The sequence below is a fragment of the Chiloscyllium plagiosum genome, chromosome 1 (genome assembly GCF_004010195.1).
Source record: "Chiloscyllium plagiosum isolate BGI_BamShark_2017 chromosome 1, ASM401019v2, whole genome shotgun sequence".
Lineage (NCBI taxonomy): Eukaryota > Metazoa > Chordata > Chondrichthyes > Orectolobiformes > Hemiscylliidae > Chiloscyllium > Chiloscyllium plagiosum.
Window position 1 is genome coordinate 25,385,823 of NC_057710.1, and position 6,283 is coordinate 25,392,105.

Here is a 6,283-nt window from a genome sequence, read left to right on the forward strand (position 1 = left end):
CTAGCTTATCTCTCCATGCTTCAGGCTCTCTGCCTTTATTCCTGATGAAGGGCTTTTGCCCGAAATGTTGATTTTGCTGCTCGTCGGATGCTGCCTGAACTGCTGTGCTCTTCCAGCACCACTGATCCAGAATCTGGTTTCCAGCATCTGCAGTCATTGTTTTTACCAAAATTCAGGATAAAGCCGCCCGCTTGGTTGGCACTACATCCACAAGCATCCACTCCATTCACCACTGACACTCAGTAGCAGCAGTTTATATTGTCTATAAGGTGCGCCGAAGAATTTTACCAAAGATCCTCGGACAGCAATTTCCAAATCCATGATCACTTCCATCTAGAAGGCCAAGGGCAGCAGTGACTGAAAACACCACCACCTGCAAAAGCTACTCACCATCCTGACTTGGAAATATATTGCTGTTCCTTCACTGTTGCTGAGTCAAAATCATGGAATTCCCTCCCTAAGGGTATTATGGGTCAATCCCCAGCACATGGACTGCAGATGTTCAAGAAGACAGCTCACCACCACCTTCTCAAGGGCAGCAAGGGGCAGGCAATAAATGCTGGCCAGCCAACGATGCCATGTCCCACAAGTGAATAAAAACAAAAATCATGATTTTTTTTGTTGATGGCCTCCGTCACAGCAGGAGTTCATTACCAATTTAACATCTTGTGTTTTGCCAATAATAATTCTGGTGAGATTGATGGATAAATATAATGTGCAGCAATACATTTGTCGTGTAACTTCTGTGTTGAGAAAAATCAGATTTAACATTGCAGATTGGCAGCTATTCTTCCAGATGTGGCCCAACTTGCTGAATGTTTCCAGCATTTTCTGCTTTCATTTCAGATTTCCAGCATCTGTGCCTCTCTGCTGAAGTTCCCCATTTTGTGTCAAATGCCTTCAGTGCAGTACAAGTGTCATCTATCAGCTTATTTCACTGTGGCCACTTAACTTGTGCAAAATAAACAGCAGTTTCAGCAGAATTGCCTTGATTCTCAGTGGATTGGTAATGAATTGAAAAAAAAACAGACAAGGCTCTTTCACTGTTCAATGGGATGTTGTTACGATGTTGATTTGCCCTCCAGATACTCAAGTCCATTCTAATAACTGCATAAAGACTCTATTCTTCTCAGCCATAGTCCTTTCAACAGCATCATTACAAAGTGAAGTAATACCTCAGTGCTTACCTGAAATACAATCACCACTATTTGTCTTACAGTTGCAGACCATTCATTGGGTAAAGCCTGTTAGAGTAACCGCAGAGAACTTTTGCCTTGGGCATCGCTGATGGTAGTTACTGATGCTGGTATTGAACAATATCCCTGTCCTTTCACTCACACCAAGTGCTAATAGCAGCATTTAATAACAATATTATCTTTAAGTGGTAATGCATACAAAACTAGGCTGACACTTTAGTGTAGTATTGATGGTGTGCTTCACTGTTAGAAATACAGTACTCCAGATCAGACATTAAAACGAAGCTCCATTTGCCCTTCAGGTGAGTGTAAAAGATCCCATTGGAATACTTCCAGGTAGAGCCAGTGCATGTTCTTGGATAAACCTGACTGATATTTAACTCTTCAATAAACCTTCCCAGACTAGATTTTAATTAGTAATAAAATTACTTACTTTATTAATGAAGTAAAATTATTGTTAATATCTGGTCAGTATCGCTTTATTACTAATGGAGCATTGTTGTGTCCTGTATTTGTAGATGACTGTAATCTATAAGGACAAAAGGAGCAAAGAGTTGAGATGGATAATTCTTAGTCAGGTGTAAGATCTAAAAATTTGCAGTATGTTCAAGTTTGCATTGTATGCCAATTACAAATTATACATAAAACTGTATTTTTTTTTGAGGGGAAAGTGATGAGGATCAAACAGCATATTATTATTTTTTTTCCCTAATTAACCTGTTCAGAGGTGTTATTCTACACCTCTAGAACAGATGGGACCTGAACTCTAATCTCCTGATCCAGGAGTAGGGTCATTATCACTATGCCACAATTGTATCAAATCTGGAACAGCCTTCTTTGCAGCTTGTAGGCTAATAAAGTTAGAAAAGGTTCTAATGGTTTGGCTTACAGGTAGCCTCAATCTCGCTACTGCGAATCCACACCAGATTTTAAAATGAGAATTGCAAAGATAAGTGACAATGTGCGTGGGTTATCTTGTGCCATAGACGCTTGTTGTAAATATATTTGCACTTGATGTGTGTTGCTGATAAGGGGATCTGATTGAGACGTATAAGATTATGAAAGGATTGGACACTCTGGCAGTAGGAAACATATTTCCACTGATGGGTGAGTGCCGAACCAGAGGACACAGCTTAAAAATACGGGGTAGACCATTTAGGACAGAGATGAGGAGAAACTTCTTCACCCAGAGAGTGGTGGCTGTGTGGAATGCTCTGCCCCAGAGGGCAGTGGAGGCCCACCCTCTGGATTCATTTAAGAAAGAGTTGGATAGAGCTCTCAAAGATAGTGGAATCAAGGATTATGGAGATAAGGCAGGAATAGGATACTGATTAGGAATGATCAGCCATGATTATATTGAATGGCGGTGCAGGCTCGAAGGGCTGAATGGCCTACTCCTACACCTATTGTCTATTGTCTATTGTCTATTTGCTCTTTATGACTGCATTTCAAACAATGGCTTGATTGATTAAAAAGCACTTTGGAACATCATTTGGTCAAAAAACCTCTGCACAAATAGAAGTCTTTCTTTATATGGTTCTAGCACAACGTCTCTGCCCTTAAACTCTATGCCTTGGCTAATAAAGGCAAGTATGCCATATGCCTTCTTAATGACTTTGTCCACTTGTCCTGCTATTTAAGGGCCCAATGGACATGTATTACCAAGGCCCTTCTAATCCTTTCCCCTAGGCCTGACTGTTCATCATGTATTGCATTGCCTTGTTTCTCTTGTACATGTGCATCACCTCACACTTACCTTGAGATAAGTCATAGAGATATACAAGTATACCAAATGCCTCCTTCACTATCTGAACTGCCTGGATTGAATTCCATTTGCTACTGATTAGCCCATCTATAATCTCCTATAATGTAAGGCTATCTTCATTATTCACTACCCCCTAATTTTCATTTTAACTGTGAACTTATTGATCAATCCTGTTACATTCAAGTCTCTATCATTTATATGTACTATAATAGCCCTCTGGGATACTACTGGACACAGATGACCAGTCACAGAAACACCCTTGACCATCAACCCTCTACTTCCTGCTACTCAGCCAATTCTGGGTTCAATTTGATAAATTTCCTTGGTTCTTACCTATGCTATCAGTTTCTCATGTGAGGTATGTTGGTACATGGAAGGGCTTTTGCCCGAAACGTCGATTTCGTTGCTTCTTGGATGCTGCTTGAACTGCTGTGCTCTTCCAGCACCATTAATCCAGAAATAAATTATTTGGATGCGAGCATAAAAGGTACAGTTAGTAAGTTTGCAGATGACACCAAAATTGGAGGTGTAGTGGACAGCAAAGAGGGCTACCTCAGATTACAACAGGATCTTGACCAGATGGGCCAATGAGCTGAGAGTGAAGAAGGCGTTTAGTATGCTTTCCTTTATTGGTCAGAGGACCGAGTACAGGAGTTGGGAGATCATGTTGCGGCTGTACAGGACATTGGTTAGGCCACTGTTGGAATATTACGTGCAATTCTGGTCTCCTTCCTATCGGAAAGATGTTGTGAAACTTGAAAGGGTTCAGAAAAGATTTACAAGGGTTGGAGGGTTTGAGCTATAGGGAGAGGCTGAACAGGCTGGAGCTGTTTTCCCTGGAGTGCGGAGGCTGAGGGGTGACCTTATAGATGTTTACAAAATTATGAGGAGCATGGATCGGGTAAATAGGCAAAGTCTTTTCCCTGGGGTAAGGGAGTCCTGAACTAGAGGGTTTAGGGTGAGAGGGGAAAGATATAAAAGAGACCTACAGGGCAACATTTTCACGCAGAGGGTGGTACTTGTATGGAATGAGCTGCCAGAGGAAGTGGTGGAGGCTGGTACAATTGCAACATTTCAGAGGCATTTGGATGGGTATATGAATAGGAAGGGTTTGGAGGGATATGGCCCAGGTGCTGGCAGGTGGGACTGGATTGGGTTGGGATATCTGGGTTGACATGGACGGGTTGGACCGAAGGGTCTGCTTCCATGCTATACATCTCTATGACTCTATGACTCTTAAAGTAATTGGTCGAAGAAGTCAGAGAGGAATTGAAGGATTTTTGTTTTACTCGGAGAGTGATGGGAGTCTGGAAGGACTGCAGAGGCAGATGCCTTGATCACATTTAAGATATTTGAAATGTCATAACCTCCAGGGCCTATGGATCAAGAGTTGAAAGTTAGGTTTAAACTGGATAGTTGTTTATCAGCCAAGGCTTCCACAATGGACCAAATGGCTTCCTTCCTTGCTGAAAATCTCTTAATGGTTCCACATATCATTTGGATAATACCACTATGACTGTTAATGTCAAGATTAGAGTGGTGCTGGAAAAGCACAGCAGGTCAGACAGCATCTGAAGAGCAAAAAAATCGATATTTCGGGTAAAAGCCCTTCATCAGGAGTAACTGTTGTTGGACGGGCTATCCTGCAGAACAAAATTAGAACTCTTGGAACAGAAGGCAATAAATGAAAATGTAGATTAAGGCCAGAAAACAGAGATTCAGAATAAAAGGGACATTGAGAACAAAATAACAGGACAAAGTAATAATACAGACATGAGTTCAAAGCTCTCCACTACACCTGCTAAATTTAAATTCAGTTAACTAAATCTGGATTGAAAATTTAGTCTCTGTCACCCTTACAATGAAACTGTCAGACGACTGCGAATCTGATTCACTCCCATCAGTTAATGAAGAATATCTACCATCCTTATTAGGATATTATTCTGATTGGCGCTACTTGTACTTCATGGTATCTAACACTCCTGTCTGCGTGTAGGTCAGAGAAATGATTGACTGAGGGAGCTTGTGACCACCAATCCTCCTTTGTCTATACTTTATCTCGGGCCTTGCTAATGATTGTTGTTAGAGAACACACCACTGAAGAAGCATTGTTCTTAGTGAACAAGCTGGTTTACTGCAATAACAGAAACAAATATGCTCAATTGCAAGGCAGGCATCATCACGAAGACCCAAACAGAAACGAAGTGTAACATGTGTAGAGAGAAAGCAGAGTCAACATTTAGAGTCATAGAGTCATAGAGATGTACAGCGTGGAAACAGACCCTTCAGTGTCTGTTTCAGATTTCCAGTATCCACAGTTCTATACTTTACCAATACTAAAACTCTGTACACATTACATTAATAGGCAAAAGTGAGGACTGCAGATGCTGGAAATCAGAGTCTAGATTAGAGTGGTGCTGGAAAAGCACAGCCGGTCAGGCAGCATCTGAGGAGCAGGAAAATCGATGTTTCGGGCAAAAGCCCTTCATCAGGATCTAGATTAAATTAATACACCATGGAGGACAGCTTTCTTTGGGAATGTTGTCAGTCATCTATTTCCTTATCTGGAAGGTCCTTGATTTCACAAATTTTCTTCACTGGGGAACTGGTCTCTGCCAACTCAGCTAATTGCTCCCTAACATTATCAGGAGCCCTATAAGCTAGTGTATGTCCATCATGAAAGACAGCATATATTACAACTTTCTAATTTCCTAGAGAGCAGTTATGGGTTAAACACTTCATTGTAAAACTGGAAGCACATATAGACCAGACCAAGGCTTCCTTCCCTTGAGGGCATTAGTGAAGCAGCTGGGTCTTTATGACAATGGTTACATGATCACCAAAAGGCTATCTTTTTCTGTTTCAAATTCCATTGAATTCACATTTCACAATCCGCAAGACCCCAGAACATCAGTCTCAAGGTCTCGATTACCAGTCCAGTGACACCATCACTATGTCACATCCTCCCTGATATAGATTGCATACAGCTAAGGTCCTTAAAATTACAGCCCACCAACCAGAAAATGTCCCTTTTATTCTTACTTCCTGTTTTCTGCCCTTAATCTACATATTAAGATATTATAGAACATAGAACATAGAACATAGAACATTACAGCGCAGTACAGCCCTTTGGCCCTCGATGTTGCACCGCCCTGTCATACTAACCCGAAGACCATCCACCTACACTATTCCATGTACGTCCATATGCCTGTCCAATGACGACTGAAATGCACTTAAACTTGGCGAATCTACTACCTTTGCAGGCAAAGCATTCCATACCCTTACTACTCTCTGAGTAAAGAAACTACCTCTGACATCTGTC